The 12,929-nt window shown below is 40.2% G+C and overlaps 1 protein-coding gene and 1 pseudogene across 1 annotated transcript in view; one reads left to right on the forward strand and one right to left on the reverse strand.

Annotated features, from left to right (window-relative positions):
* The window catches only part of REPS2 (RALBP1 associated Eps domain containing 2), a 166,940-nt gene that overhangs the window by 5,889 nt on the left and 148,122 nt on the right, over positions 1-12,929 (reverse strand). The window lies entirely within an intron of this gene.
* Positions 5,027-6,026, forward strand: LOC118636626 (annotated as a pseudogene).

Here is a 12,929-nt window from a genome sequence, read left to right on the forward strand (position 1 = left end):
CATCCTTACTTCATCAGATATTAAAAAGGAACATAACTGGACTCGTAAAGACTTAAGTACCATATGATTCAAGGATGGGTGGACTGAAAGGTATCATGTTTATAGCTGATGAGTACACAAAGGAACCTTCACATATTGCAATCTCTCAACTTCTTTCTGAAGATGATGAAATGAAACTTACTGACACACCCCTGCCACTGCCTCAATCTCACCTTCAGTTTTAAGATCAGTGGCTGGCAGAGAATGATGTTAAAAATTAAAATATAGATTAGGGTGAATAGAAAAGCAATGAACAATGGACATGGACAACAAAGGTGGGGACAGGATGGGGAGGGAGAGGAAGGGGGGAATCGGTGGAGGGAAAGGAGAAACATCTGTAACAAAAATAATATAATTAAAAAAATAGAAAAGCAAAACAAGACTCTCAATATTGAGAGGTGAAGCCATCATGGACTCAACTTCCAGTTCAATCTCGTTTGTAATCTAACACCATACTCAGTCAGGTTTGAGGGATGAGAAAGTGCACTGGGTGGCCCTCTACCAAAGTCTTGTCTATCCTGCACAAAGTATGGCTTAAGGTATGACTTCTGGATGAAAGGCAGAAAAGAGAACCAGCAATATGCTATTTGGGAATTCAAATTTTCAGCCTTAAAACAGATTTAATGGCAGGAAGAGAGGGGGACACATAAAGGCATTCTTAGGTAGAATCAAAGTGGGAAAGAATTCTGTATAAAGGCTCAATTCTGAGATGTCCCAGAAGAACCAACATGCTAATCATCAGCACAGAACTCAACAGGCATTTATTCACCCACCTTTCTACCCACCCATCCAACAGTCTTTGAGATCTATCTACTATGGGCCAAATTCTGCTCTAGGTGTGATCATACCAGCAAAGAAAACAGATCCAGACCAATGCCCTCATAGGACTTATACTCAAATGGCTAGAGAAAGATAATAAATTTAAAAAACAAGACACTTTCAGAAGAAAACAAGATGTCATAGAGAGTAATGGGGAATCGGAGAAAAGGAGAAAGGATGGTCAGGGAAGGCTTCCTGGAGCTGACACTATTCGAGCAGACTTGAATGACGTGAGGGGTGAGTCATGTGAAAATATGGGGCAAGAATATTCGTGGAGACAAAATGTCAACTGCAAAGGCCCTAAAGGAGGAAACAAACTTTGGTGTGTTTGATGAACAAAAAGGCCTGTGGTGACCAGAGCAAAAGGATCAAGGAAGATCACTGGCAAGAGGCGGAGTCAGAGTTATGCAGGGGTCTTGTGGGCAGAATCAAGAATGTGGACACCATTCAAAGTGTCGGGGGACAGCACTGAGGGCTTTGAATCAGAGAAGGTACGTGGCTTAATTTGGAAGTTTTTCACTCTGGTTACTGTGTAGCAGGGCAAGAATGGAAGTAGGCAGCAGCTGGGAGGCTACTGCATGGACCCAGGTGAGAAATGAAAAGGACTTGGATCAGGATAGCAGCCATAAAGATGTAGAGAAATGGATGCATTCTAGATATATTTTGAATCTATAACTGATAAAGACTTGATGTTTCATGTAGGAGAGAAGGGGATTTTGAATTGACATGTAGGGGCCAGTAGTGGTATTAACTGAGAACAAAAAGATTGGATAAGAAACAGGCATTTCAAGGAAAGGGCCAGGAATTAAACATATGAGATGTGCATATTTGATATATTAGGAGAAAAATTTCAGTAAGCAGTTTTAAATGCATGTCTAGAACTCAGAGGAAAGAGAAGTAGGGCTTAAAAAATAAACTAAGGATCACCAAGTAATGGATGGTCTTCAAAGCCATTGGACTGTATAACATCAGCAAAAGAATACAGATACAGTGTGTGGGTAAAGATGGAACTGAACATATATGTACCATACTTATTCCCTACTAGAACTCTACTAAAACAACAAAGAAGTTTAGTCATAGACATACAAAGACAGGGTAAACAAAAGGGAAGAGGTAATGGCAATATAATTTTTAAGTAGGAAGGTAAACTGATGAATAGTAAATGACTTAGCAAATCAATCAATCAATAAATGTGGGATTCTACCAGTTGCTAAGTATGTCTCTTCCAATTATGTATTATGAAACTGGAGAAATGGCCACAGGGTAGATTCAGGGATCCACTGATGGACCTGAGCTACAACTCCACTGATTACCTGATCTCCATAAGCTCCTATTGACTGGTGCATTACAGTGATGTTTTGGGTCTCCTGGAATTAGTTCAGAACCAGTATCCAGTAATCCTCCCAAAATCTGATTAGTTCCCTTTCCTCAATGCACAGTCACCCTGGCAAATGGCCACAGGTTTCTTTGAGAATGGCTAGAAGAAAAACTAACAGTATAAAATTTTGGCTGCATAATGGGGTCATTCCTTAAGATGACCCAGATGCCCCTGTATTCAAGGGGTTCTGCATCTGTAAACTGACTTAGTCTGAGAATTTATTGAAAGGCTGTGACTAGAGCTCTGTTTTTATGGTTCATCAGACTTCTGTTCACTGGACCTGAAAGTTTTTCACTCATACACATCAAGTAAAGAGAACTGGCTGAGGCTGCTGTAGCCCCAGGAAGCTCCTCTTAAAGGGCCCATGCACAGACATACTCTGACTTGCTCCCTCTGAGCTCCAGCGTGGGGAAGGCAATTTGAAAGGGACCAGAGACATATGGGGAAGAACTGAGTTGTTTGGCATTGGAGCGAGGGCTGGAGAGGTGCTTTTCTCCTAGACAGACGTGCTATCAGAGGCCTTTGTTCATTTGGTAAGCCCTTCCCCCTACAGGGCAGGCAGACAGCTGCCATATCTGGGACTCCAGCAACCTGGTTCACACTATTTACCCCACTCTGGTGATTCCCTGAGGCCCTGCCTCACTCAACTTTCAGGCCCACCCAAGCTGTTACCAGTTGCTTTACCATAGGATTGGCCTGTCTTGGATCCTGCTTCAGATTTTCCTAAATTCTCTCAAACAAGCAGCATCTGGTCTCAGTGAGCCCCATACCTCTCATTAAGTGGCCCCAGGCCTGGCACTAGAAGCAGCCAGCCTTGGTTCACAACTTGGCTTTGCCTGGGCACCTCTAAGCCCAGCACAAGAAGCAGCCATCTGCAGACAGCTTTGTAGCTTATGCCTGGTGGCCTCAGGTAGAACAAAGGCAGTGGTTGACCTTGCCCCAGAGCCAGCACACCCAGTGAACAACTTCAGACCACGTCAAAGCACCACTACCCATTCACCTCCACAAGTGACACACTCAAGGAATAGATTCAGTGGATACCAGCACCCTGCTGAAATAAGTCTTGCTCTGTGTAGTGGGCCCCTGCACAGTTGATCATCCAAAGTAGTCAGAGGTCAGTGGATAGTGGGCACAGCTAGTCCTTGCAGCTGATCAGCCTGAGTAAATCCCTCTCATTGATGTGCCAACAGCAAACAAGACTCAATTACAACAGAAGGGTGTAAAGTCCACATGAGGGGTGCACCTCGAGGGCCCAGCTGGGAGACCAGGGAGGCTGTGCCACTGGACCCGACAGGACATCTACTACAATAGGCCACCCTAGGAAGCCCAGGAGACATAGCAACTCTATCTAATACATAGAAACAAACACAGGGAGGCAACCAAAATGAGGAGACAAAGAAACATGTCCCAAATGAAAGAACAGAACAAAACCCCAGGAAAAGAACTAAGCAAAATGGAGATAAGCAATGTAACAGATGCAGAGTTCAAAACACTGCTCATAAGGATGCTCAATGAACTTAGTGAGAACTTCAAGGATCTTAGTGAGGGCCTCAAGAGTGTAAAAAAGGACCAGTCAGAAATGAAAGAGGCAGTAATTAAAATAAAGAATAATTTACACAGATTCAATAGTAGAGTAGATAAAGCCAAGAAGCAAACCATCAATTTGAAATATAAGGAAACAAAAAACACCTAATCAGAACAGCGAAAAGAAAAAAAAAAAATCCAAAAAAATGAGGATAGTATAAGGAGCCTCTGGGACAACTTCAAGCGTGCCAACATTCGCATCATGCGAGCGCCAGAAGGAGAAGAGAGAGAACAAGAAATGGAAAACCTATTTGAAACAATGATGACATAAAACTTCCCTAACTGGTGTAGGAAACAGGCATACAAGTCCAGGAAGCACAGAGAGTCCTGAACAAGTTGAACCCAAAGAGGCCCACACCAAGACACATCATAATCGAAATGCAAAAGGTTAAAGACAAAAAGAGAATCTTTTTTTTTTTTTTATCCTCACCCGAGGACATTTTTCCATTTTTTATTCAGGTAGAGTGGGAGGGAGAGAGAGGAACAGAGAGAGAGAGAGAAACATCGATGTGAAAGGAACACATCGAGTGGCTGCCACCTGCACAGCCGACCAGGGCTGGGGACAAACTGCAACCGAGGTATGCGCCCTTAGCGGGAACCGAACCCGGGTCTCTCAGGACCGCAGGCAGACGCTCTAACCGCTGAGCCAAACCGGCCAGGGCCAAAAAGAGAATCTTAAAAGCAGCAAGAGAAAAGCAGTTAGTTACCTACAAGGGAGTTCCCATAAGACTGTCAGCTGATTTCTCAAAAGAAACTGCAGGCCAGAAGGGAGTGGCAAGAAATATTCAGAGTGATGAAAAGCAAGAACCTACAACCAAGATTACACTATCCTACAATTATCACTTAGAATCGATGGACATATAAAGAGTTTCCCAGGCAAGAAAAAGCTAAAGGAGTTCATCACCACCAAACCATTATTATATGAAATGTTAAAGGGTCTTCTTGAAGAAAAAGATCAAAAATATGAACAAACAAAATAGCAATAAATACATATCTATCAACAATTGATTCTACAAATAAAATGAACAAACTGAAACGTTCTCATAGATATAGAGAACATTTTGTTGGTTGCCAGATGGGAGGGGGGTTGAGGAAATGTGTGAGAAAGGTGAAACGATTAAGAAGTACAAACTGGGCTCTCTGCTCCTCCAATTCATCAGACAGCCGTGTCTTCCTGCGCAGTGCCAGCCTCAGCCCCGAGACACGATGGTGAAGGTAGGAGTGAATGGATTTGGCCATATTGGGCGCCTGGTCACCAGGGCTGCTTTTAACTCTGGCAAAGTAGATATTGTCGCCATCAATGATCCCTTTATTGACCTCAACTACATGGTCTAGGTGTTCCAGTATGATTCTACTCATGGCAAGTTCAAAGGCACAGTCAAGGCGGAGAACGGGAAGCTTGTCATCAATGGAAAGTCCATCTCCATCTTTAAGGAGCGAGATCCCGCCAACATCAAATGGGGTATTGCTGGTGCTGAGTATGTTGTGGAGTCCACCGGTGTCTTCATTGCCATGGAGAAGGCTGGGGCTCACTTGAAGGGTGGAGCCAAGAGGGTCATCATCTCTGCTCCTTCTGCAGATTCCCCCATGTTTGTGATGGGCGTGAAGCATGCATGACAAGTATGACAACTCCCTCAAGATTGTCAGCGATGCCTCCTGCACCACCAACTGCTTGGCCCCCCTGGCCAAGGTCATCCATGACAACTTTGGCATCGTGGAGGGACTCATGACCACAGTCCACGCTATCACTGCCACCCAGAAGGCCGTGGATGGCCCCTCTGGGAAGCTGTGGCATGATAGCCGAGGGGCCACCCAGAACATCATCCCTGCTTCTACTGCTGCCAAGGCTGTGGGCAAAGTCATCCCTGAGCTGAACGGAAAGCTAACTGGCATGGCCTTCCGTGTCCCCACCCCCAATGTGTCTGTTGTGGATCTGACCTGTTGCCTGGAGAAAGCTTCCAAATATGATGATATCAAAAAGGTAGTGAAGCAGGCATCAGAGGGCCCCCTCAAGGGCATCCTGGGCTATACTGAGGACCAGGTTGTCTCCTGCAACTTTAACAGTGACACCCACTCCTCCACTTTCAATGCTGGGGCTGGTGTCCTCAATGACCACTTTGTCAAGCTTGTTTCCTGGTATAACAATGAATTTGGCTACAGCAACAGGGTGGGGGACCTCATGGTCCACATGGCCTCTAAGGAGTAAGAGCCCCTTAGACCACCAACCCCAGCGAAAAGGAGAGAGGCTCTCAACTGCTGGGGAGTCCTTGTCCCAAACTGATCCCCCAATACACTGAGATCTCCTGACCTCTAATTTCCATCCCAGATCCCCTGAAGAAGGGGAGGGGCTTAGGAAGCCCTATTTTGTCATGTACCATCAATAAAGTTCACTGTACCCCCCCCCCCAAAAGTACAAACTGGTTGTTATACTAGCAAACCTCAAAGGGAAGGGGGTGGGGGTGGGAAGAAATAAACCAAAGAACTTATATGCATATATGCATAACCAATGGATACAGACAACAGTATGGGGAAAGGCAGGAGGGGGGCGGGAGTGGGGAGGAGGGGATAAATAGAGGGAAAAGGAGGAATATCTGTAATACATTCAACAATAAAGATACATTTAAAAAATAAAAATTGTTTTATTTGCATATGATAAAATTGGCCATTTTTTATTTTAGTGAACAGTTCTATAAATTTTAACACAGGCATAGACTTGTGTAACTACCACCACAAAAATGGTACATTATATTTCCAACAACCAAAAACTCTCTGATACTATTCATTGATATATAAAGCCTTACCTCATACATAACCCCTGACAACCACCGGTCTATTTCCCAGCATCCCAGTTTTTCCTTTTCAAGAATGTCAAATAAAAGGAGTCATACAGTACATAACTTGACACTCACTTATCTCATTTAGCACAATGTCTTTGAGGTTCATCCAAGTTGTTGTGTGCATCATTCCTTTTTATTGCTAAGTACTATTCCACTGTGTGAATGTACCATAGTTTATCCATTCATCCCTTGAAGGACATTTTGGTTGTTTACAGTTTTTGCTATCACACAAAACTGCTATGAACATTTGTGCACAGGTCTTTAAGTAAACATAAGTTTTCATTTCACTAAGGTAGGTATCCAGATTGGGACTGGTGTTATGTATAACTTCATACGAAACTGCTAAATAATTTTTCAGAATGGGGTACCATTTTGCATTCCCATCACCAATGCATGAGAGTTCCAGTTGCCAGCACTTGGTGTTATCACTATTTTCTGTTTTAGCAATTATAATATGTGTGTAGTGGTATGTGATCATGGTTTTAATTTTAATTTCCCAAATGGCTAATGCTGTTGAATATTTTCCACATATTTAGTCATCCTTATATCCTCTTAGGTGAAGCATCTGTTCAAGTCCTTTGCCCATTTTTGAGTTGTTTGAGTTTTAAGAATTCTTTTTTTTTTTATCCTCACCTGAGGACATTTTTCCATTTTTTGTACAGGTAGAGTGGGAGGGAGGGAGGGAGGGAGGGAGAGGGAGAGGGAGGGGGAGGGAGAGAGAGAGAGAAAAACATCGACATGAAAGGGACACATTGAGTGGCTGCCACCCGCACGACCAACCAGGGCCAGGGACAAACTGCAACCTAGGTATGCGCCCTTAGAGGGAACCAAACCTGGGTCTCTCTGGACCGCAGGCTGATGCTCTAACCACTTAGCGAACCCAGCCAGGGCGAGTTTTGAGAATTCTTATTACTGAGTTTTACCAGTTCTTTATGTAATGATTACTTTTTGTGTGTTGACCTTGTATTCGGTGACCTTCATTCATAAATTCAACATAGATACAAGCCCTTTGTCAAATATGTGAGTTGAAAATATTTTCTCCCAGTACATAGCTTGTCTCTTAATTCTCTTGACATGTTTTTGGCAGAGCAAAAATTTCTAATTTTGATGAAGTCCAATTTATTGATTTTTTTTTTCTGTTACAGATTGTGCTTTTGGCATGATTTCTAACCCCAGGTCATGAAGATGTTTTTCCTGTATTCTTAAAGTTTTATACTATTTGCATCTATTACCCTTTCAAGTTAATCTTTCGCATAAGATATGAGGTTCAAATCAAGATCCATTTTTACATATTAATGACCAATTAGTACAAAACAATTTGTTCAAAAATCCATTCTCCATGAATTTATTTTGTACCTTTGTCAAAGATTTAATGGATGTATTTATGTGATCTGCTTCAAGACTCTTTATCCCATTCCACTGATCCCTCCAATACCATGCTGTCTTGATTATAAAGCTTGATATTAAAATAATTCTCCAACTTTGTTCTTCTTTTTCAAATTTGTTTTCATTAATCCAGTTCCTTGGTCTTTACATAAAAATTATAAAATTAGCTGGTCTATACCTACAAAAATATCCTGCTGGGATTTTGATTGGTATTACAATAAATCTATAGATCACTTTGGAGAAAAATGACATCACTACTATGTTGAGTCTTCCAATCCACAAACGGCATATGTCTCTCCATTTATTTTGGTCTTCTTGAATTTCTTTTAGAATACTTTGTAGTTTTCAGTATACAGAGCCTGTTTGTTTTGATGACTTTATATCTAAGTATTCATTTGAGGGAAGGGGCAAGCTATTGTAAATGGTACTGTTTTTCAAATTTCAGCTATAGATTGTTCATTGCTTGTATATGGGGAAATGATTACTTTTTGTGTGTTGACCTTGTATTCGGTGACCTTCATTCATAAATTCAACATCAAAAGAAATTGGGAATTTGACAAAACATAAGTAATACTTCATATACTCAGAACCACTAGGAGGAATTTTACAAGACCTAAATAACCAGAAAGAAGTACTCTGCTCATAGACTGGTAGAATTCAACATTGTTTATATTCAATTCTCCTTAACTGATCTATAGATTCTATACAAATCCAATCATACTCCTAGCAGGCTATTTTGTAGCAAATGACACACCAATTCTAAAATTTACATGAAACAATGGGCCTAGAATATCCAAAGGTATCTTAAAAAAGATCAGGTTGAAAAAAGTATACTCTGATTTCAAGACTTACTATAAAGCGATTGTGTGGTACAGGTATAAGGATCAACAAATAGAATAATGGAATAGATTAAGAACCCAGAAATAAATTTACACTTATGTATTCATTACACTTTTGACAAGGGCACAAAAGAATTCAAGAGACTCACTCCAGCTTCAAGGTGACACAGTTAGGCTCAAAGTAAAGGGATAAAAAAGATATTCCATGAAGTAGACACCAAAAGAGAATAGGGGTAGCTATATTTATATTAGACAAAATAGTCTTTAAGCTAAAAACTGTAACAAGAGACAGGAAGGTCATTATATAATGTTAAAAGGGTGAATTCATCAAGAAAATATTACCATCATAAATACATATGTGTCCAACATCAGAGCAACTAAAGATATTAAGCAAATATCTGAATAGAGAAATAGGCAACAATATAATAATAGTAAGGAACTTCAATACCCCACTTTCACCAATTGGTATATCATCCAGACAGAAAATCAATAAGGAAATGTTGAACTTAAACCATACTTTATATAAAATGGACTTAACAGACATAACCAAACATTCCATCAAACAGCAGTATAATACATATTTTTTTCAAGCACACATGGAACACTCTCCAGAATAGGTCATATGATAGGTCACAAAATAAACATGGAAAATTTTAAGAAAATCAAAATCACACCAAACATCTTTTCTGAACACAATGTTATGAAACTGGAAACTGATAACAGGAGAAAAGCTGGAAAATTCACAAATATGTGAAAATTAAACACACTCCTGAACAACCAATGGATCAAAAAATAAAAAAATTATTAAAACAAATGAAAACAGAAATACAACATACCAAAACAAATGGCCAACAGGTACATAAAAAGATGCTCAACATCACTAATCATTAAAGAAATGCAAATCAAGACCACAATAAGATATCACCTCACACCTGTTAGAATTGTTATTATCAAAAATAAAAGAGATATGTGTTGGTAAGGATGCAAAGAAAGGAAACCCTTAGCATTGTAGGTGAGTATATAAATTTGTAGAGCCACTATTAGAAAACAGTATGGAGGTTCCTCAAAATTAAAACAAACAAACAAACAAATACCATATGATCCAGAAATCCCACTCCTGGTATATATCCAAAGGAAATGAAATCAGGATCTTGAAGGGATATTTGAACTCCCATGTTCATTGCAGCATTATTTACAATAGTCAAGATACAGAATCAACCTGTTTGTCAGCATATGAATGGATAAAGATGTGATATGTACATGCAATAAAATGTTATTCAGCCGTAAGAAAGAAGAAAATGAAAGACCTACAGCCAACATCATACTCAATGGGCAAAAACTAAAAGCATTTTCCTCAAGAACAGGAACAAGACAGAGATGCCCACTTTCACCACTCTTATTTAACATAGTACTGGAAGTCTTAGCCACAGCAATCAGACAGGAAGAAAAAATAAAAGGGATACAAATTGGAAAGGAGGAAGTGAAACTGTCATTATTTGCAGATGACATGATATTATACAAAGAAAACCCCAAAGACTCCATCAAAAGTTTACTAGACTTAATAAATGAATTTGGCAAAGTAGCAGAATACAAAATTAATGTCAAGAAATCGATGGCATTCTTATACACCAAGGATGAACTCACAGAAAGAGAAACTAAGAAAACAATCCCATTTACCATTGCGGCAAAAAAATTAAGATACCTAGGAATAAACTTAACCAAAGAAATAAAGGACCTGTTTGCAGAAAACTACAGGTCATGAAAAAAGAAATAGAGGAAGATATAAAAAAGTGGAAGCACATACCCTGTTCATGGATTGGGAGAATTAACATCATTAAAATGTCCATATTACCCAAAGCAATCTATAGATTGAACGCCATCCCCATCAAAATACCAACGGCATACTTCACAGAATTAGAACAATTATTTCAAAAGTTCATATGGAACCAAAAAAGGCCTCGAATAGCCACAGCAATCTTGAAAAGGAAGAACAAAGTTGGAGGGATCATAATACCAGATTTCAGGTTATACTACAAAGCCACTGTAATCAAAACAGCCTGGTACTGGCACAAGAACAGGCATATAGACCAGTAGAACAGAACAGAGAACCCAGAAATGGACCCAAGGCAATATGCTCAATTAATATTTGACAAAGGTGGCAAGAGCATACAGTGGAGTAAGGACAGCCTCTTTAATAAATGGTGCTGGGAAAATTGGACAGCTACTTGCAGAAAAATGAAACTAGACCATCAACTAACACCCTACACGAGAATAAACTCAAAATGGATAAAAGACTTAAATGTAACTCATAAATCCATAAAAATCCTAGAAGAAACTGTAGGCAACAAAATTTCAGACCTCATACGCAGCAGAATTTTCATTGACACATCATCTAAGGCAATAGGAACAAAGGAGAAAATGAACACATGGGACTACATCAAACTCAAAAGCTTCTGCACAGCAAAAGATACAATCATCAAAACGGAAAGGCTACCCACTGTATGGGAGAGCATAATTGCCAATGATATATCAGATAAAGGGTTAATTTCCAATACATATAGAGTGCTCATACAACTCCACACAAGGAAGACAAAGAATCCAATTAAAAAATGGGCAGAGGAACTAAATAGACACCTTTCCAAACAGGACATACAAATGGCTAAGAAACATATAAAGAAATGCTCATCATCACTAATCATCAGAGAGATGCAAATTAAAACAACAATGAGGTATCACCTCACACCTGTCAGAATGGCTGCCATCAACAAATCATCAAACAACAAGTGTTGGTGAGGGTGTGGAGAAAAGGGGACTCTAGTGCACTGCTGGTGGGAATGCAGACTGGTACAGCCACTATGGAAAACAATATGGTATTACCTCAAAAAATTAAAAATTGAACTTCCATTTGACCCAGTGATCCCACTTCTAGGAATATACCCTAAGAAGCCTAAAACACAAATCAGAAAGAATATATGTACCCCCATGTTTGTAGCAGCACTATTTACAATAGCAAAGATCTGGAAACAGCCCAAGTGTCCATCAGTAGACGAATGGATAAAAAAGTTGTGGTACATAAACACAATGGAGTACTACGCAGCTGTAAGAAAGAAAGATCTTGCCCTGGCCAGTTTGGCTCAGCGGTTAGAGCGTCGGCCTGCGGTCTGGAGAGACCTGGGTTCGGTTCCCGCTAAGGGCATGTACTTCGGTTGCAGTTTGTCCCCGGCCCTGGTTGGTCGTGCGGGTGGCAGCCACTCGATGTGTTCCTTTCACATCGATGTTTCTCTCTCTCTGTTCCCCTCTCTCCCTCCCACTCTACCTGAACAAAAAATGGAAAAATGTCCTCGGGTGAGGATAAAAAAAAAAAAAAAAAGAAAAAAAGAAAGAAAGATCTCTTATCCTTTGAGACGACATGGAGGGACCTTGAAAGTATCATCCTAAGTGAAACAAGCCAAACAGAGAAAGACAAGTATCATATGATCTCACTTATTTGTAGAATATAATGAACATAACAGTCTGAGGAATGGGGTAGTCCCAGAGACGCGGAAGTGGGGTACAGACTGACAATCCCCTAAAGAGCGGGGTGGTGGGGGAGAGATAAACCACAGAACTTATATGCATGTATGTATGAACAGTGGACATGGACAACAAACTGGGGAAAGGGCAGGGAGGGAGGGGGTGGGAGAAATCGGTGGGGGGAAAAAGGAGAAACATCTGTAACAAAAATTAATTAATAAAAATATATATATATATATATATATATATATATATATATATATATATAAAGAACGAAAGAAGAAAATCCTGCCATTTGTGACAACACGGATAAACCTTGTGGCTATTATGCTAAGTGAAATAAATCAGACAGAGAGAGACAAATACTGTATGATCTCACTTATGTGTGGAATCTGAAAGAACCAAACTCTTAGAAACAGAGAGTAGAATGATGGTTGCCAGGAGCTGAGGGGTGGGTTAAGGGTACAAATTTCCAGTCATAAGATGTATAAGTTCTGGGGATCTACTGTACAGTATAGTGACTATACTTAACAA

Source organism: Molossus molossus, unplaced genomic scaffold, assembly GCF_014108415.1.
Source record: "Molossus molossus isolate mMolMol1 unplaced genomic scaffold, mMolMol1.p scaffold_m16_p_2, whole genome shotgun sequence".
Classification (NCBI taxonomy): domain Eukaryota; kingdom Metazoa; phylum Chordata; class Mammalia; order Chiroptera; family Molossidae; genus Molossus; species Molossus molossus.